The sequence below is a fragment of the Ranitomeya imitator genome, chromosome 3 (assembly GCF_032444005.1).
Source record: "Ranitomeya imitator isolate aRanImi1 chromosome 3, aRanImi1.pri, whole genome shotgun sequence".
Classification (NCBI taxonomy): Eukaryota; Metazoa; Chordata; class Amphibia; order Anura; family Dendrobatidae; genus Ranitomeya; species Ranitomeya imitator.
This window is the reverse complement of record NC_091284.1, coordinates 235834802-235856119: the sequence shown is the minus strand read 5'-3', so window position 1 is coordinate 235856119 and position 21318 is coordinate 235834802. Positions and strand designations below refer to the sequence as shown.

The 21318-nt window shown below is 43.0% G+C and overlaps 2 long non-coding RNA genes across 3 annotated transcripts in view; one reads left to right on the top strand and one right to left on the bottom strand.

Moving 5' to 3' along the window:
* LOC138669638 (uncharacterized) overlaps positions 1–16823 on the bottom strand; it is a 182123-nt gene extending 165300 nt beyond the window's left edge. Inside the window, exon 1 of the long non-coding RNA XR_011319207.1 lies at positions 16766–16823. This is a non-coding gene — a long non-coding RNA (uncharacterized lncRNA). The remainder of the gene's footprint in view (positions 1–16765) is intronic.
* Positions 1–21318, top strand: part of LOC138669637 (uncharacterized) — a 372477-nt gene that overhangs the window by 286488 nt on the left and 64671 nt on the right. The window contains exon 1 of one of the 2 annotated variants that reach the window (XR_011319205.1): positions 15732–16234. The exons of the other annotated variant lie outside the window; for it this stretch is intronic. This is a non-coding gene — a long non-coding RNA (uncharacterized lncRNA). Of the gene's footprint in view, positions 1–15731; positions 16235–21318 lie in introns of those variants that run through there. 2 annotated transcript variants of the gene reach the window in all.

Below are 21318 nucleotides of genomic sequence, written 5' to 3'. Positions count from 1 at the left end.
TCAGGGGGGAACCAGGTCCAGAACTCCAATGGACACCTCCTCCAGAATCTTCAGCTTAGCAGAGGAAAACCTTTTGTCTCTGCACTACTCATTCGGGGGACAGAAAACCAGAAGGCAGACTATCTGAGCCACACTCAACTAAAACAGGGCGAGTGGGTTCTAAATCAGTCCATTTTCAACCAAATCGCAAAAATGTGGGGGACTCCGGAAATAGATTTATTTGCCGACTTCAAAAACAAAAAAGTAAACGCATTCTGCTCCCTAAACCCCAAAGGGAACCCTCGGGCACTAGATGCTTTTATGCTCCTATGGACTCTCAACTTAATGTATGCCTTTCCCCCAATCGTCCTGATTCCAGCAGTCATACGGAAAGTCAGAGAAGACAAAACAAGGATGATACGAATAGCTCCATTTTGGCCAAAAAGAACCTGGTTCTCTTGGCTAAGGATACTATCGATCACCGACCCTTGGATCCTACTGGATCTCCCAGACCTTCTATATCAAGGACCGGTATTACATCCTCACACAGCGAACCTTCATTTAACAGCATGGAATTTGAAGGGGCGCTGCTGAGAGAAAGAGGGTTTTCAGAGCACCTGGTTTCTACGTTACTTAAAAGCAGGAAACCAGTTACTACTAAGGCGTATGGCAAAACTTGGAAAAAGTTCTTGTCTATCTCCAAAGTAAGAGTCCAGGATGGGGCCTCAAATACTCGAATTTCTACAAAAAGGTCTACAAATATCTAGACCCCTAGTTAGTCAAAAGCTACCATCGTGGGATCTGAATCTAGTCCTATCCGCTCTAACAGGTCCCCCATTTGAGCCCATAGAGGCAGCCGCCCTCAAGATCTTATCCTTAAAGACTATTCTCCTGGTAGCACTAACATCTGCCCACAGAATAAGCGACATTCAAGCTTTGTCTGCGAGCCCCTCTTTTACAAAGATCTTGGATGATAGAGTTTTCCTAAAGCCTGACCTTGCCTATCTACCTAAGGTAGCATCTCAATTCCATAGATCTCAAGAAGTGGTCCTTCACTCCTTTTGCCCAGATCCTAGAATTAGGAAAGAGCAACATCTCCACACCCTAGATGTTAAAAGATGTCTAGTTCAGTACCTAGAATCTAGCCAGAGGTGTTGGAAGGAAGGATCTCTGTGTGTTTCCAGGGACCTAGAAGAGTACCCTGACAAGGTGGATAAGAGATGCGATAGCCTTGGCCTATTAATCTACGGGGAATACCATTCCAGATGGCTTAAAAGCTTATTCCACAAGGGCCATAATGACCTCATGGGCAGAGAGGTCCGAGCTATCGATAGAAGAAATCTGTAAGGTGGCCACCTGGTCATCTCCTTCAACCTTTTTTAAACACTATCGATTAGATCTGGCCTCTGTGTCTGACTTGACCTTCGGAAGAAGGGTCCTTCAGGCAGTGGTCACTCAATAAGCTTCCAATCTCTAATTATCTCCGTGGTGCTGTCATGGGAGACTGAGAAAAGCATAGTTACTCACCGATAACTGTTTTTCAGAGCCCATGACAGCACCCGCTTATGCCCTCCCGTCATGTGTGTGGTGAGCTCCTTTTTATTGTGCGTTGTGTGCTTTTGAATAGACATGGTGCGTACTCCGATAAGCAAAATATAATGTACATACAATTTTTTGTTGTCACTAACCTGGAGGTCCTCCGATGCTCTGTAAACCAACTGGGAGAGGTACCGCCCTTTTATCTGTAGGTTTCCTGTCCCTGAAGGGCAGATCCCCTCTCTCCGTGGTGCTGTCATGGGCTCTGGGAAACACCATTATCGGTGAGTAACTATGCTTTTGAGCTAGTGCAGCCATGAGTCTTCTTGAGAATGATGCAACAAGTTTTTCACACTTGGATTTGGGGATGCTCTGCCATTCTTCCTTGCAGATCCTCTCCAGTTCCATCAGGTTGGATGGTGAACGGCATTTTCAGGTCTCTCCAGAGATGCTCAATTGGGTTTAGGTCAGGGCTCTGGTTGGGCCGGTCAAGCATTGTCACATAGTTATTCTGAAGCCACTCCTTTGTTATTTTAGCTGTGTGCTTAGGGTAATTGTCTTGTTGGAAGGTGAACCTTCGGCCATGTCTGAGGTCCAGAGCACCCTGGAATAGGTTTCCATCCAGGATATCTCTGTACTTGGCCAGATTCATGTTTTCTGCAATGACAACCAGTCATCCTGTTCCTGCAGCTGAAAAACACCTTCATAGCATGATTCTGCCACCACTGTTTCACTGTTGGGATTGTATTGGGCAGGTGATGAGAAGTGCCTGGTTTTCTCCACACATTCAGCTTAGAATTAAATCCAAAAAGGTCTACCTTCGTCTCATCAGACCAGAGAATTTTATTTCTCATGGTCTTGGAGTCCTTCATGTGTTTTTTAGCAAACTCTATGCAGGCTTTCATATGTCTTGCACTGAGGAGAGGCTTCCATCTGGCCACGCTGCCATAAAAGCCCGACTGGTGGAGGACTGCAGTAATAGTTGACTTTGTGGAACTTTCTCCCATCTCCCTACTGCATCTCTGGAGCTCAGCCAAAGTGATCTTGGGGTTCTTCCATACCTCTCACACAAAGGCTCTTCTCCTCCGATTGCTCAGTTTGGCTGGATGGCCAGGTCTAGGAAGACTTCTGGTGGTCCCAAACGTCTTCCATTTAAGGATTATAGAGGCCACTGTGCTCTTAGGAACCTAGAATACTGCAAAAATTCTGTTGTAGCCTTGGCCAGATCTGTGCCTTGCCACAATTCTGTCTCTGAGCTCCTTGGCCAGTTCCTCATAATTCTCATTTGGTCTGACATGCACTGTGAGCTGTGTGGTCTTATATAGACAGGTGTGTGCCTTTCTAAATCAAGTCCTATCAGTTTAGCTAAACACAGCTGGACTCCAATGAAGGAGTAGAACCATCTCAAGGAGGATCACAAGGAAATGGACAGCATGTGATTTAAATATTAGTGTCTGAGTAAAGGGTCTGAATACTTCTGACCATGTGATATTTCAGTTTTTCTTTTTTATTAAATTTTCAAAAATTACTAGAGTTCTGTTTTTTTTCAGTCAAATTGGGGTGAACTTTTTTTAATTTACCAAATGGTACAATAAAATGGAGTGAAAAATTTAAAGGGCTATGAATAATTTCCGTACCCTCTGTAAATGCCAATGTAAAGATGTCATTGTTAAAACAGTGCAGATTGTAAATCTGGCCATACATATGAACTATCTGTTAAACGGTTGTCCAGCGGACAGCTATTTCTTCCATCTATCCCATGTGACTCGGTTGAGCACTCATGTGTTTTCAATGAAGAGAAAGCATTCCTGGAAACAGAAGGATCAGGCTTTCTAATTCCAACTGCCTTATCATTTTCTTCCCTCTATATCATCTGCAATTGAAGAGTCAGGAGGCTCCCATACACATCAAGTGGTCCAAGGTTCCCACCAAAATCAAAGAGTTTTTCATTTAATATGTACAGGTCCTTCTCAAAAAATTAGCATATAGTGTTAAATTTCATTATTTACCATAATGTAATGATTACAATTAAACTTTCATATATTATAGATTCATTATCCACCAACTGAAATTTGTCACGTCTTTTATTGTTTTAATACTGATGATTTTGGCATACAACTCCTGATAACCCAAAAAACCTGTCTCAATAAATTAGCATATTTCACCCATCCAATCAAATAAAAGTGTTTTTAATAACAAACAAAAAAACCATCAAATAATAATGTTCAGTTATGCATTCAATACTTGGTCGGGAATCCTTTGACAGAAATGACTGCTTCAATGCGGCGTGGCATGGAGGCAATCAGCCTGTGACACTGCTGAGATGTTATGGAGGCCCAGGATGCTTCAATAGCGGCCTTAAGCTCATCCAGAGTGTTGGGTCTTGCGTCTCTCAACTTTCTCTTCACAATATCCCACAGATTCTCTATGGGGTTCAGGTCAGGAGAGTTGGCAGGCCAATTGAGCACAGTAATACCATGGTCAGTAAACCATTTACCAGTGGTTTTGGCACTGTGAGCAGGTGCCAGGTCGTGCTGAAAAATGAAATCTTCATCTCCATAAAGCATTTCAGCCGATGGAAGCATGAAGTGCTCCAAAATCTCCTGATAGCTAGCTGCATTGACCCTGCCCTTGATGAAACACAGTGGACCAACACCAGCAGCTGACATGGCACCCCACACCATCACTGACTGTGGGTACTTGACACTGGACTTCAGGCATTTTGGCATTTCCTTCTCCCCAGTCTTCCTCCAGACTCTGGCACCTTGATTTCCGAATGACATGCAAAATTTGCTTTCATCAGAAAAAAGTACTTGGGACCACTTAGCAACAGTCCAGTGCTGCTTCTCTGTAGCCCATTTCGGCACCTGTAGCCCATTTCCTGCACACGCCTGTGCACGGTGGCTCTGGATGTTTCCACACCAGACTCAGTCCACTGCTTCCTCAGGTTCCCCAAGGTCTGGAATCGGTCCTTCTCCACAATCTTCCTCAGGGTCCGGTCTCCTCTTCTCGTTGTACAGCGTTTTCTGCCACACTGTTTCCTTCCAACAGACTTACCATTGAGGTGCCTTGATACAGCACTCTGGGAACAGCCTATTTGTTGAGAAATTTCTTTCTGGGTCTTACCCTCTTGCTTGAGGGTGTCAATGATGGCCTTCTTGACATCTGTCAGGTCGCTAGTCTTACCCATGATGGGGGTTTTGAGTAATGAACCAGGCAGGGAGTTTATAAAAGCCTCAGGTATCTTTTGCATGTGTTTAGAGTTAATTAGTTGATTCAGAAGATTAGGGTAATAGGTCGTTTAGAGAACCTTTTCTTGATATGCTAATTTATTGAGACAGGTTTTTTGGGTTATCAGGAGTTGTATGCCAAAATCATCAGTATTAAAACAATAAAAGACGTGACAAATTTCAGTTGGTGGATAATGAATCTATAATATATGAAAGTTTAATTGTAATCATTACATTATGGTAAATAATGAAATTTAACACTATATGCTAATTTTTTGAGAAGGACCTGTATAAGGGGACTAAATATTTATTTTACTGTTTTAAGATCTTGGTTACACAAATAGTAGGAATAGATATCAACTGTAAATGTTCTATACTGCGAGTGAGGTAGTGGGACACCTTATACACTGTGTGCAGAATTACCATATATACTCTAGTATAAGCCGAGATTTTCAGCCCAAAATTTTGGGCTGAAAGTGCCCCTCTCGGCTTATACTCGAGTCACGGTAGCGGTGGGGTCGGCGGGTGAGGGGGAGAGGGCGCTGAGGTATACTTACCTAGTCCCAGCGATCCTGACGCTCCCTCTGCCCGTCCCACGGTCTTCTGTGCTGCAGCTTCTTCCCCTCTTCAGCGGTCACGTGGGACCGCTCATTAGAAAAATGAATAGGCGGCTCCACCTCCCATAGGGTAAAGAGTGTTGTGAATTCTGTGGCTGAGTTTACTTCTGTGGTCACAAGTGGTATTGCAGTCTCTGGGCTTCCTCCCTCAGGTGTTTTGGTGAGCTCGTTGGCTGCCTTGCTATTTAGCTCCACCTGAGTCTGTCTTCCTTGCTCCTTGTCAATGTTCCAGTGTTGGATCTGAGCTACTGCATCTTTCCTTGGGCCTGCTGCTCTGCTAGATAAGTGCTTCTAGTTTGTTTTCTGTTTTTTCTGTCCAGCTTGCTATTAACTTTTGCTGGAAGCTCTGAGAAGCAAAGGGGTGCACCGCCGTGCTGTTAGTTCGGCACGGTGGGTCTTTTTGCCCCTTTGCGTGGTTTTCGTTTTAGGGTTTTTTGTAGACTGCATAGTTCTCTTTGCTATCCTCGCTCTGTCTAGAATATCGGGCCTCACTTTGCTGAATCTATTTCATTCCTACGTTTGTCTTTTCATCTTGCTAACAGTCATTATATGTGGGGGGCTGCCTATTCCTTTGGGGTATTTCTCTGAGGTAAGTCAGGCTTGTATTTCTATCTTCAGGCTAGTCAGCTCCTCAGGCAGTGCCGAGTTGCATAGGTAGTGATAGGCGCAATCCACTGCTGCTTATAGTTGTGTGAGGATAGATCAGGTACTGCAGTCTACAGAGATTCCACGTCTCAGAGCTCGTCCTATTGTTTTTGGTTATTGCCAGATCTCTGTATGTGCGCTGATTACTGCACGCTGTGTTGCCTGATTGCCGGCCATAACAGTACAAGGAGCCTCATCAATGATTCCCAATAGAGGGAAAAAAGAAATCCTGACATCATTTTTTTTTCTTAGCTCTGTCTTCAGTCTTTTTTTTCCCCTAGACATTAGAGTGCTTCAGGACACAGCTGTGGACATGGATATTCAGGCTCTGTGCTCTTCAATGGATAATCTCGTTGTAAATGTACAAAAGATTCATGATACTATTGATCAGAAATCGATGCTAGAACCAAGAATTCCGATTCCTGATTTGTTTTTTGGTGACAGAACTAAGTTCCTGAGCTTCAGAAATAATTGTAAGCTATTTTTGGCCTTGAAACCTCATTCTTCTGGTAATCCTATTCAACAGGTTTTGATTATTATTTCTTTTTTGCGCGGCGACCCACAGGACTGGGCGTTTTCTCTTGCACCAGGAGATTCTGCATTGAGTAATGTTGATGCATTTTTCCAGGCGCTGGGATTGCTTTACGATGAGCCTAATTCAGTGGATCAGGCTGAGAAAAATCTGCTGGCTTTATGCCAGGGTCAGGATGATGTAGAAGTATATTGTCAGAAATTTAGGAAGTGGTCAGTACTCACTCTGTGGAATGAATCTGCACTAGCGGCTTTGTTCAGAAAGGGTCTCTCTGAAGCTCTTAAGGATGTAATGGTGGGATTTCCTATGCCTGCTGGTTTGAATGAGTCTATGTCCTTGGCCATTCAGATCGGTCGTCGCTTGCGCGAGCGTAAATCTGTGCACCATCTGGCGGTATTGTCTGAGAGTAAACCTGAGCCTATGCAGTGCGACAGGACTATGACTAAAATAGAACGGCAAGAACACAGACGTCTGAACAGGCTGTGTTTCTATTGTGGTGATTCAACTCATGCTATTTCTAATTGTCCTAAACGCACTAGGCGGTTCGATAGCTCTGCCGTTATTGGTACTGTACAGTCCAAATTCCTTTTGTCCATTACCTTAATGTGCTCTTTGTCATCGTATTCTCTCATGGCGTTTGTGGATTCAGGCGCTGCCCTGAATCTGATGGATTTGGATTATGCTAAACGTTGTGGATTTTTCTTGGAGCCTTTGCGGTGTCCTATTCCGTTGAGAGGAATTGATGCTACACCTTTGGCCAAGAATAAGCCTCAGTACTGGGCCCAGCTGACCATGTGCATGGCTCCTGCACATCAGGAAGTTATTCGCTTTCTGGTACTGCATAATTTGCATGATGTGATCGTGTTGGGGTTGCCATGGCTACAAACCCATAATCCAGTATTGGATTGGAACTCTATGTCGGTAACCAGCTGGGGTTGTCAGGGAGTACATGGTGATGTTCCATTTTTGTCTATTTCGTCATCCATTCCTTCTGACATCCCAGAGTTCTTGTCGGACTTTCAGGATGTATTTGAAGAGTCCAAGTCTGATGCCCTACCTCCGCATAGGAATTGTGATTGTGCTATCGATTTGATTCCTGGTAGTAAATTCCCTAAGGGTCGTTTATTTAATTTGTCCGTACCTGAACACACCGCTATGCGCAGTTATGTGAAGGAGTCCCTGGAGAAGGGACATATTCGCCCATCGTCGTCACCATTGGGAGCAGGGTTCTTTTTTGTAGCCAAGAAGGATGGTTCGCTAAGACCGTGTATTGATTACCGCCTTCTTAATAAGATCACTGTTAAGTTTCAGTATCCCTTGCCATTGATTTCTGACTTGTTTGCTCGGATTAAGGGGGCTAGTTGGTTTACTAAGATTGATCTTCGTGGTGCGTATAATCTGGTGAGAATCAGGCAGGGAGATGAATGGAAAACGGCATTTAATACGCCCGAGGGTCATTTTGAGTATCTGGTGATGCCGTTCGGACTTGCCAATGCTCCATCTGTTTTTCAGTCTTTTATGCATGACATTTTCCGTGAGTATCTGGATAAATTCTTGATTGTTTACTTGGATGACATTTTGATCTTCTCAGATGATTGGGAGTCTCATGTGAAGCAAGTCAGAATGGTTTTCCAGGTACTGCGTGCTAATTCCTTGTTCGTGAAGGGATCAAAGTGTCTCTTCGGTGTGCAGAAAGTTTCATTTTTGGGGTTCATCTTTTCCCCTTCTACTATCGAGATGGATCCGGTTAAGGTTCAGGCCATCCAGGATTGGACTCAGCCGACATCTCTAAAAAGTCTGCAGAAATTCCTGGGCTTTGCTAATTTTTATCGTCGCTTCATCTGTAATTTTTCTAGCATTGTCAGACCATTGACCGATTTGACCAAGAAGGGTGCTGATTTGGTTAATTGGTCTTCTGCTGCCGTGGAAGCTTTTCAGGAGTTGAAGCGTCGTTTTTGCTGTGCCCCTGTGTTGTGTCAACCTGATGTTTCTCTTCCGTTCCAGGTCGAGGTTGATGTTTCTGAGATTGGTGCAGGGGCGGTTTTGTCACAGAGAGGTTCTGGTTGCTCAGTGTTCAAACCATGTGCTTTCTTTTCCAGGAAATTTTCTGCTGCTGAGCGTAATTATGATGTGGGCAACCGAGAGTTGCTGGCCATGAAGTGGGCATTCGAGGAGTGGCGTCATTGGCTTGAGGGTGCTAAGCATCGCGTGGTGGTATTGACTGATCATAAGAACCTTACTTATCTTGAGTCTGCCAAGCGCTTGAATCCTAGACAGGCCCGTTGGTCGTTATTTTTTGCTCGTTTTGATTTTGTGATTTCATACCTTCCGGGCTCTAAAAATGTGAAGGCGGATGCTCTGTCTAGGAGTTTTGTGCCCGACTCTCCGGGGTTATCTGAGCCGGCGAGTATCCTCAAGGAAGGAGTCATTGTGTCTGCCATCTCCCCTGATTTGCGGAGAGTGTTGCAGAAATTTCAGGCTAATAAACCTGATCGTTGTCCGGCCGAGAAACTGTTCGTCCCTGATAGGTGGACTAGTAAAGTTATCTCTGAACTTCATTGTTCGGTGCTGGCCGGTCATCCAGGAATCTTTGGTACCAGGGAGTTGGTTGCTAGATCCTTCTGGTGGCCATCTCTGTCACGGGATGTGCGTGCTTTTGTGCAGTCCTGTGGAATTTGTGCTAGGGCTAAGCCCTGCTGTTCACGTGCCAGTGGGTTGCTTTTGCCCTTGCCGGTCCCGAAGAGGCCTTGGACACATATTTCGATGGATTTCATTTCTGACCTTCCCGTTTCTCAAAAAATGTCGGTCATTTGGGTGGTCTGTGATCGCTTTTCTAAAATGGTCCATCTGGTGCCCTTGGTTAAATTGCCTTCCTCCTCTGATTTGGTGCCTTTGTTCTTCCAGCATGTGGTTCGTTTACATGGCATTCCTGAGAATATTGTTTCTGACAGAGGTTCCCAGTTTGTCTCGAGGTTCTGGCGAGCCTTTTGTGGTAGGATGGGCATTGACCTATCTTTCTCCTCGGCCTTCCATCCTCAGACTAATGGCCAGACCGAACGAACCAATCAGACCTTGGAAACATATCTGAGATGTTTTGTTTCCGCTGACCAGGATGATTGGGTGTCATTTTTGCCGTTGGCTGAGTTCGCCCTTAATAATCGGGCCAGCTCGGCTACCTTGGTCTCTCCATTTTTCTGCAATTCTGGGTTCCATCCTCGTTTCTCTTCAGGACAGGTTGAGTCTTCGGACTGTCCTGGTGTGGATTCTGTGGTGGACAGGTTGCAGCAGATCTGGACTCAGGTAGTGGACAATTTGACCTTGTCCCAGGAGAAGGCTCAGCTTTTCGTTAATCGCAGACGCCGTGTGGGACCCCGACTTCGTGTTGGGGATCTGGTTTGGTTATCTTCTCGTCATATTCCTATGAAGGTTTCCTCTCCTAAATTTAAACCTCGTTTTATTGGTCCGTATAGGATTTCTGAGATTCTCAATCCGGTGTCTTTTCGTCTGACCCTCCCAGACTCCTTTTCCATACATAATGTATTCCATAGGTCGTTGTTGAGGAGATACGTGGCACCTATGGTTCCATCTGTGGAGCCTCCTGCCCCTGTTTTGGTGGAGGGGGAATTGGAGTATATTGTGGAGAAGATTTTGGATTCTCGTGTCTCTAGACGGAAACTCCAGTATCTGGTCAAATGGAAGGGTTATGCTCAGGAAGATAATTCCTGGGTTTTTGCCTCTGATGTCCATGCCCCAGATCTTGTTCGTGCCTTTCATGTGGCTCATCCTGGTCGGCCTGGGGGTTCTGGTGAGGGTTCGGTGACCCCTCCTCAAGGGGGGGGGGTACTGTTGTGAATTCTGTGGCTGAGTTTACTTCTGTGGTCACAAGTGGTATTGCAGTCTCTGGGCTTCCTCCCTCAGGTGTTTTGGTGAGCTCGTTGGCTGCCTTGCTATTTAGCTCCACCTGAGTCTGTCTTCCTTGCTCCTTGTCAATGTTCCAGTGTTGAATCTGAGCTACTGCATCTTTCCTTGGGCCTGCTGCTCTGCTAGATAAGTGCTTCTAGTTTGTTTTCTGTTTTTTCTGTCCAGCTTGCTATTAACTTTTGCTGGAAGCTCTGAGAAGCAAAGGGGTGCACCGCCGTACTGTTAGTTCGGCACGGTGGGTCTTTTTGCCCCTTTGCGTGGTTTTCGTTTTAGGGTTTTTTGTAGACTGCATAGTTCTCTTTGCTATCCTCGCTCTGTCTAGAATATCGGGCCTCACTTTGCTGAATCTATTTCATTCCTACGTTTGTCTTTTCATCTTGCTAACAGTCATTATATGTGGGGGGCTGCCTATTCCTTTGGGGTATTTCTCTGAGGTAAGTCAGGCTTGTATTTCTATCTTCAGGCTAGTCAGCTCCTCAGGCAGTGCCGAGTTGCATAGGTAGTGATAGGCGCAATCCACTGCTGCTTATAGTTGTGTGAGGATAGATCAGGTACTGCAGTCTACAGAGATTCCACGTCTCAGAGCTCGTCCTATTGTTTTTGGTTATTGCCAGATCTCTGTATGTGCGCTGATTACTGCACGCTGTGTTGCCTGATTGCCGGCCATAACAAAAGAGGCTGCGGCACCGAAGACCAGCTGTGACAGGCAGACGGAGCGTCAGGATCGCTGGGACTAGGTAAGTATGTAATATTCACCTGTCCACGTTCCAGCCGCCGGGCGCCGCTCTGTCTTCCCGGCGTCGCTCCGCTCTGACTGTTCAGGTCAGAGGGCGCGATGACGCATATAGTGTGCGCGGCGCCCTCTGCCTGATCAGTCAGTGCGCAGAGACGCATGGACCGGACGCTGGGAACTGCAAGCAAGAAAGGTGAGTATGGCATTTTTTTTTTTTTTTAATTGCAGCAGCAGCAGCAATGGCAGAGCTTTCTATGGCACAGCTATGGGGCAGTACTGAACGGCACACAGCAGTATATGGCAGCTATGGGGCAGTACTGAACGGCACACAGCACTATATGGCAGCTATGGGGCAGTACTGAACGGCACACAGCACTATATGGCAGCTATGGGGCAATAATGAACGGTGCAGAGCACTATATGGCAGAGCTTTCTATGGCACATCTATGGGGCAATAATGAACAGTATGGAGCATTATATATGGCACAGCTTTATATGGAGCATCTTATGGGGCAATAATGAACAGTATAGAGCATCTATTTTTATTTTTGAAATTTACCAGTAGCTGCTGCATTTCCTACCCTAGGCTTATACTCGAGTCAATAAGTTTTCCCAGTTTTTTTGTGGCAAAATTAGGGGGGTCGGCTTATACTCGGGTCGGCTTATACTCGAGTATATGCGGTATTAGGCAAGTTGTATTTTGATCACATGATACTTTTTATACATGTTGTTTTACTCCAAGCTGGCTTGAGAGCCAACTACCAATTAAGTAAATCAGTTGATGTGCATCTCTGTAATGAAGAAGGGTGTTGTCTAATGACTTCAAAACTCTATATAAGGTGTGCTTAATTATTAGGCAACTTCCTTTCCTTTGGCAAAATGGGTCAGAAGAGAGATTTGACGGGCTCTGAAAAGTCCAAAATTGTGAGATGTCTTGCAGAGGGATGCAGCAGTCTTGAAATTGCCAAACTTTTGAAGCGTGATCACCGAACAATCAAGCGTTTCATGGCAAATAGCTAACAGGGTCGCAAAAAGCGTGTTGGGAAAAAAAGGCGCAAAATAACTGCCCATGAATTGAGGAAAATCAAGTGTGAAGCTGCCAAGATGCCATTTGCCACCAGTTTTGCCATATTTCAGAGCTGCAACGTTACTAGAGTAACAGAAAGCACAAGGTGTGCGATACTCAGGGACAATGCCAAGGTAAGGAAGGCTGAAAAACGACCACCTTTGAACAAGAAACATAAGATAAAACGTCAAGACTGGGCCAAGAAATATCTTAAGACTGACTTTTCAAAGGTTTTATGGACTGATGAAATGAGTGACTCTTGATTGACCAGATGGATGGGCCAGAGGCTGGATCAGTAAAGACCAGAGAGCTCCAATCCGACTCAGACACCAGCAAGGTGGAGGTGGGGTACTGGAATGGGCTGGTATCATCAAAGATGAACTTGTGGGACCTTTTCGGGTTGAGGATGGAGTGAAGCTCAACTCCCAGACCTACTGCCAGTTTCTGAAAGACAACTTCTTCAAGCAGTGGTACAGGGAGAAGTCGGTATCGTTCAAGAAAAACATGATTTCCATGCAAGACAATGCTCCATCACATGACTCCAACTACTCCACTGCGTGGCTGGCCAGTAAAGGTCTCAAAGAAGAAAAAATAATGCCATGTGGCCCCCTTGTTCATCTGATCTGAACCCCATAGAGAACCTGTGGTCCCTCATAAAATGTGAGATCTACAGGGAGGGAAAACAGTACACCTCTCGGAACAGTGTCTGGGAGGCTGTGGTGGCTGCTGCAGGCAATGTTGATCATAAACAGATCAAGCAACTGACAGAATCTATGGATGGAAGCTGTTGAGTGTCATCATAAAGAAAGGTGCCTATATTGGTCACTATTTTTTTTGAGTTTTGTTTTTGCATGTCAGAATTGTTTATTTCTAAATTTTGTGCAGTTATATTGGTTTACCTGGTGAAAATAAACAAGTGAGATGGGAATATATTTGGTTTTTATTAAGTTGCCTAATAATTCTGCACAGTAATAGTTACCTGCACAGACAGATATCCTCCTAAGATAGCCAAATCTAACAAAAAAAACCCAACTCCAACTTCCAAAAATATTGAGCTTTGATATTTATAAGTTTTTTGGGTTGATTGAGAACATAGTTGTTGATCAATAATAAAAATAATCCTCTAAAATACAACTTGCCTAATAATTCTGCACACAGTGTAGTATAATGTCATAAAAAAACTGGATAGAGTTATCTTAACTAGAGTTGAGTGAATATGTTCAGAATCTGTCGCCAAATCTGAATTTGCCATATTTGTGTCATATTGGTTCCCTATTTGTGCCAAATTTATGTTTTACAATCGATTCTGAACTTATTCATTAATTTCTACTACCACTGACTCCAATGACGTTTGGCTGTGTACGGTGAATATTGCAAATACAATTTTCGTCGCCGATCGTAATCGAATTTTGGAAAAATTTCCTCAACTCTAGTCATAACATACCATATTAACTACTCAGTGATATCACATTTTTATAATGCCTATACAGTGACATACATAACAGCCATAGTATATAGTGTAAAGGAAGTATTATCTAGTTAAGTGGTGAGCCCAGGTAAACTTGTATTTACACTGCCATATTATCAGAAATGAGTATTCCTAGGAATGTTCATTTTCTGACAAACAGGTAGTGTATACAGACTGTTGATCTGTAAGCAAAACTCTTGTTAGTCAGGTGAAATTATCTTTTTGCTTGCCAAAAATGTTTTCGTTCTTGTCGGAAAGTCCTTTTGTGTAAACAGTTACCGGGAAGTATGGCAGCTTATGTGTATCTATTACTAACATTCTGTATGGATAGTGCTTTGTACTCTTGTCCAAATGGGATATTAAATGACCACCGACCATCAAATATGTAGTCATTGGCGAACATTTAACGGCACATATCGCACAATGTAAATTAACCTTAAAACTTATGTATAATCTTTTGACTTATTTTTCTTGGTCATTCCTGGCCGGTTGTTGGTGCGCTCTTGTCTTTTGTGAACTACCAGCTTCCACTCGCAAACGTCCAGCCTGATGGGACTTTACATTTTTTGTACTTCAGTAGTTTCATAATCAAGTAATATGGGTAAATATGATAGCACAACGAGTTTTAGAATTTTCTTCCATTTCTGTGCTGCTGCTATCCAGTTGTTAACAATACCCATTCACTCACCTCACTAGGCCGCTCTATGGATACCCTTGAATTATACAGATAGCACAATCAGCTATCTTCAGGTGATAATGAGGTTATTCAGTTGCAATGTAGGCTGTAAACTATGTCAAACTTGGGGGTAGAGGGGGGCAAGGGCTCACCAGTAATATTGACTCAGGGGGCCCACTGTTCAGCTACATGCAAATATAACTTTACTCTCAGGAATGTTCTTATGCTTATCCACTCTTGGCCTCCTACCAATCTAAATCAGATCTCATTCTTTGCACTGATGAGAGGCAATAGACCGAAACACTGATTGCAAATTGAGATTCTGATTTGGCTTTTATCCTAAGTCAAATGGCGAGGCTCATTAACGAGTCGATATTAACTTGTACAATCGCTGCTTCTTATAGGTGGCACTATAGTTCAAGTCCTCTTCCTCTCTGAAGAGACAATTTGCCTATGCTTATCTATAATAATAAACTGGTCACTTTGTTGAATGAATGATAAGCTATTTTTATCTGTACATATGAATCAACGTATTCGGCCAACTACTGTTCATGTTGGGGGGTGAATGGCTTACTCCTGCAAAGGGGCCCACCGGGGAATTCACATGTTCTCCTGTGGGCCAGTCCGAGCCTGGCTGTAAAGCAAGATGCCCCCTTTACTTCCGTTTCTCTGCATTATAGGCTGTGTGGCCACTAGATGTCAGCAACTGTGAATACAGCTATATATTTTACTTTGTTTTTACATGGATTATCAAAAATGAACAATGTGATTGTAAATTTGCACTGTTACAAAAAAAAAAGAATAATGGATGCTTTCTGTCATATAGTTGCCTGAACGGTAAAGCCGTCAAAAGTGTTGAGAACCAATGAGATGTTGAAAAGACGTTTAAGTTACCGTATCTTAACATGTTAGATGATGAAAATGCAATATTAAATCAAAGTTGAGCTATGACCATAATGGGTGATTTGCACTGATGTAAAGCATAAGTTAAGAACAATTATTTTTAGTGGACAGAAATAAATGTTTCTCTCATCCCTTGTATGTTTGAGTAAATTGCAGCTGCTCCAACTACATTATAATATCCAAATTTCCATTATAAATCCAATTATAAATAAATTTCTCTTTTGTTAAGTCATTGCTATGATAAAGCATTAACGTTTAGTAACATTCTAATTTCCTAGATGATGAATCATGGCTTAACCTTGGATTACTTTTAGCAGAAACCTTGTCACCCTTTCTATCTAGTTGTGCAGAACTAGGAAAACATTTTTTCCAAAATGCAGTTCCCTAAAATGACACTGGGAGCAGAGCTGAGAATTTTCAGCTGCGTCACAGAGCAGAGAGAGAAGAAACAGTCTGTGTCGACAGGTCTCTGAAAATCAGCTGCTGCTGCTACAGCAGAGAAGAGAGCTGTGGAAGTATCATGGGCTGGGTCCTGTCATAATCTTAACATCGTCTCATAACCCAACCAATGCCTCATCACCCAATTTTTCTGTTTTCATATCTGAGCTGATGGAAAGGCGTCAAATTTTAAGCCCGCAGGGGGAGGAGGTGAGGTGATGGTGTACTCGGAATAAGGGAGGGGGGGGGGGGGGCGCAGAACGTCAAGATTCGGAATCGGGAATCGGGCTTACGAATGGGTTAATGGCAATTCTGGAACCTTCTACCCGTACATGGAGGTCACGCGGTTACCCAAACCTACGCAGCAGCAATTGGGGCAAGCATTCTCATATTCCGAGAGTCTGGCTTCTTCTACAGACGTATTACAGAACCCCGGAGGTATTAAAAGCTGCGTCACCTTCTACCACGACATGACCGGATGGCTGAAACGGTAAAACCTATACCCAAAATTCACTTTTTCTATGGGATACATTAGTGAACTGCAATATTTTTTTTCTAAGTGGTAGGTTGCATAGCTAATAGGTCTTACCAATGTGTTTTATCCTCTTTACTAAAGCTCGAGGTCATTAAATCACGTAAGATGTTTTCTGTTTACTTGCCTTTGTATATTTGTTTGTGTTTGGATGCTGCTCGTTTCTATTATTTATTTCATTGCATGTCGCAGTTACATCCCATACTGTGTTTTATTGCCGTTTCTCCATTATGTAGAAGTATGATGGCGCAGCATCTCATTTGTCCAAGAGCTGATGAGAGATTGGGATTTACAGTGTCAATAAAGGGGGCAAGGGAAAAGTGCAGTCTGTTTAAACATCCCCAATAGATACAGGTTGTTTTATGTGTTTTTTTTTCATTTCTGCAATTGAGGGTTAACAAGCATTTGAAGGCAGTCGGACAGTAAGACAGCACAGACCACTGTTTTAAGAACTAAATGTCATATCTCCCTGCTCCAGAACTTGTTTACCTGTATGTTTCTTTCTCTAACCATCTCCATGTTGGCAGCTTTCCAGGCTCCATGTGATATACTTGCCTAGGCGTCTGCATTAGTTTAGAGGATGAGCTGAAATAGGATTGGCTGGGGGTGGGCTTCAAGCCCAAGCACTGCATTTTATTGGTGGGCAGTGACACTGGCAGGTGAATTTCTGGTTTCTATTGGCAGAGATCATCCTCTAAAATGACATCTACTTTGTTTTTACTGCGTATATTGTTTGTAGCATTACTATTTAGTGGATTTTGTATTTTATATACGTTTGGTTATGTTTATGCATTTACCTTTTAGCCTTTACATATATATATAATCAGGCAAGAATCAAAATGTGAATGCTGGAATTTATAGAGGAAATAATTTAAGGTTGACCAGTAGGTATATAGCAGTCATATAATAAAAGTTCACTTGTATATGTTTCTCTTTGCATTGCTCAACTTTTTTCCAAGATAAGCATATAGATTTAATAAAGGCTCAGTCTAAAGTGTCAGCCTAATTAGTCACCAATCTGGAAGTCCGGTTAACCCCTTGGGTTCTAAATTCAATATCTACATTCAAGCAAAGTCATCATGCGTAGAGAAGAAAATGTCACATAGCAGCCTCCTATTAGACATATCCTTCCTGCTGTAAACTTTTAACCCCAGTATTTTCCGAGCAGTTGGCGGAGCTGTATTTATAGATTTATAGACTGTTTAACCCATGTAATAGCCATAAGGCATCTTGCAATGATCTTCCAATATGATACACTTGACTTGTGGAGTCTTTGTATGCTGTGATTTCGCTTCGGCAGGTTGCTGAACACCCACTGAAACATTAGCTGTTTTATGTCTTTTTTATAGTTTATACAGCTGTGTAATTGAATGATCAATGTTGGACAACTCTGAAAGGCTTACACAGGATGACCTACATTTGTGAACTTTTAGAATAGCTTTTCGCCGGAATAACTGCCAGTGTGTGACCGAATAGATGTTCATGTCTGGCATCATGTTAAAATAGTAAGACAGTAGAGGCTCTGACAGTTCGGAAGGCTTGTGGAGCCACAGAAAAAATCTTTAGAAATGTCATGAAGGGCTATCTGTTCCTAATTACCCCTACTAATGTTTAATATAAAAAGCTAGAGACAACTCTGGAGATACTTTCTTTTGTCAAAATGTATATGATCTGATAAATTCAGTGATTTTTTACATTATTCTATGTACGTACTTCATCCAGTTTAAACATCTCTCGCCTTAAGACAATTAACCAAACCATATTTTTGTGCAGTGAAGCAATTCTTGTGCTGTCTCAGGGTAATAAGATTACAGTAAGTTCTGTTTTATTATGTTTCGTAAAGTAATGGCGATATAATTTGCAATAGAGGATCACAAAGAGTTAACTGCCAAATAAATATTGTGTAGGAGTGTGAATCTGCACAGATCGTGTATGGTAGCCTTTTTCTTTTGTGAAATATTACCAACAATAGTAAGATTCGCCTTTAAAGAAACAAATCTGTGCTTGTGTAATGTTGCTGCGTAGCATCTCCCTGTGCTGAGTCATGGCCGTCACGATGCAGGCATTGCAGCAACTACCTGTAGGGGGTGTAGCAAAACATCCAAGGTGCTTCCTCAACATAGTAATGAGCTGGCAGGTATTCCTTCTATAGCAGTATGTTATTACAATTGCCATGCTTTCCGCTATATATGTGTCCAATTTTTTAACATTCCGTGTCTGTAGTCATACGAGAAAATGTTCAATGCAGCATAATCTCAGACTTCATAGTCCGAAATAATCTCATAGTCTGAAATCTTACTTTGGTGACAAGATGTAATGAAGTCTAAACACATTATTCTAGTACTTCCATGTGAAAAAGCAGCTAACACTTAACCTAAATGTTGAGGCCAGCTACTGGGTATTGATTTTAAGGAAACCAGTCAGCACGTTTTTAGATCACACATGAACGCCATCTATGTAATGTTCCGGTAATGTTGATTATGTCCATACTGTTGTTTTATATGTCTGTCTCGGTTGTATAGAACTTTATTGGCATTTTTTATGCAAATGAGGATTGGCCCTGCACTTACAGCTCTCTGGCCTCTCTCCCAATTTCCACACCCACCAACGGCCTCCTATCAGTGATTAACGGGTTATTCTTCTCTGTGACCTGCTCCCTCACCCAAGATTTCACACAAGTGATGTCAATTGCAGTGGTGGCAAATGTGCCGATCGATAGTCATGATGAATGTGGTGATTCAGAATCCGCACTGCCAAAAATCCAGTGTACGATCAAAGACAAAGATGAGGTATGAATGCGGTTTATTTGCGCTCTAAGGTTTTCAAACCTCTTCATCAGGACAAAATTACAATCTCATTGTGGTTTTGGCCTGATGAAGAGGTTTGAAAACCATGAAATGCGTTGAAAAAATAAACCGCATTCATACCTCATCTTTGTCTTTGATAGTACTCTGGATTTTTGGCAGTGCATTTTCTGAATCACCACATTTCTCATTTATTTGCATCAGACCCTATTGGTGATCCTGCAGCAGCCTTTGCTTGCTTTCTATAGGAGTTGTGACTATCACTACCCTACCAGGTAAATGCATTTCTTAACTTTTAATACCCTTTTGTCATCAGATAAGACTCTGTTTTGCTTTTCTTGTCTCTCCAGTTTCTCTATTTTATTTCCAATCGATAGTCAGGCTCCCTCAACATCATAAGGACCTTACTGTGCCAGGAATCATGCTTCTTCTATTCGATCTCTGCCGGGGAAGGCTGGCACAGAGAAGAGGGGTCTGTCAGTTATAAACAGGAGGTTGAGGTAGGTGAGGGGAAAGAGTCTGGAGAGCTGTAAGTTTAAGCCAAACCCCCCCCCCCCCCACACACACTTGCGGCTCATCTGAATAACAATTAGCAGATTGATTTTTATAAAACGTAGACATGGACTTATAGAACAAATGTATAGACATATTAAACATCACATGGACTTTATAGATGGCCTTAGTTTGTGATCTAAGACAGGGTTCCCTTTAATTAATATACTTGGGTCTGATAATTAGTTCTGCTGCAAAAAAAATCGTTTCAGCTCAGTTTTAAAGTGTTGTGATGGTTTTCATGGAATATTTACTTGATTTCTCCGCAGTAGATTAGTGATGAGATTTGGTATGCTGTTTTCCAGCATGGAAATTTCTGTTAATGTTTTCATAACTCAGAACTTTACACCCATGCTTGAGACACCCTGGTGATGTCATGTGAGAGTTTCATATCAGAAGTGACTGCTGCTATAGGATGGCCATCCTAGCCCAGTTTTTGCAAGGTCATAGCCAAAACCTTGTAGATACTTGCAAAAGAAGGAGGTAGACCGTTGAATGTATGTATTGAAGTCTTGGTTTGGGATTTGTTCTTGGTGATTATACTATGTACTGTATAATATTTATAAACTGGAAAAATATTTTTTTTACAAAAAGTACATTTTCCAAAACGATGTATCTCATATTATAAGATGTTTTCAGTATATTTCAGCAACAGTGCGCTATTTCTCTTCTATTTTGAATAAAGGTACCTTCACACATAACAATATTGTTAACGATATCGTTGCATTTTGTGACATAGCAACGATATCGTTAATAAAATCGTTATGTGTGACAGCGACCAACGATCAGGCCCCTGCTGGGAGATCGTTGGTCGCTGAACAAAGTCCAGAACTTTATTTTGTCGCTGGATCTCCCGCTGACATCGCTGGATCGGCGTGTGTGACACCGATCCAGCGATGTCTTCACTGGTAACCAGGGTAAACATCGGGTAACTAAGCGCAGGGCCGCGCTTAGTAACCCGATGTTTACCCTGGTTACCATCCTAAAAGTAAAAAAACAAACACTACATACTTACCTACCGCTGTCTGTCCCCGGCGCTGTGCTCTGCACTCCTCCTGCACTGGCTGTGAGCGTCGGTCAGCCGGAAAGCAGAGCGGTGACGTCACCGCTCTGCTTTCCGGCCGCTGTGCTCACACAGACAGTACAGGAGGAGTGCAGAGAAGCAGAGCGCCGGGGACAGACAGCGTTAGGTAAGTATGTACTGTTTGTTTTTTTTACTTTTAGGATGGTAACCAGGGTAAACATCGGGTTACTAAGCGCGGCCCTGCGCTTAGTTACCCGATGTTTACCCTGGTTACCGGCATCGTTGGTTGCTGGAGAGCGGTCTGTGTGACAGCTCTCCAGCGACCAAACAGCGACGCTGCAGCGATCCGGATCATTGTCGGTATCGCTGCAGCGTCGCTTAATGTGAAGGGGCCTTTACTCCACTTTTCAAAATCTCTGCCTCCCCTGTCACTGCTACTAAACTACCTGTAATTAATTACCTAAAAGGAAGCCTATTGTTCTACAAAGGTATTGGATCTCTAGTGATCACAGCATCTCCATTCCTTTAAAATTTGAAGTAATGAAAAGGACGCGGCAGTGGTTCACAGAACTACATTCTGTTACTTGATGGTTGTTGCACCCCTCTTTATTACCCAAGGTGTTACAATGGGAGATGTGCGCAACTTTTGTGCTGAGTTGATG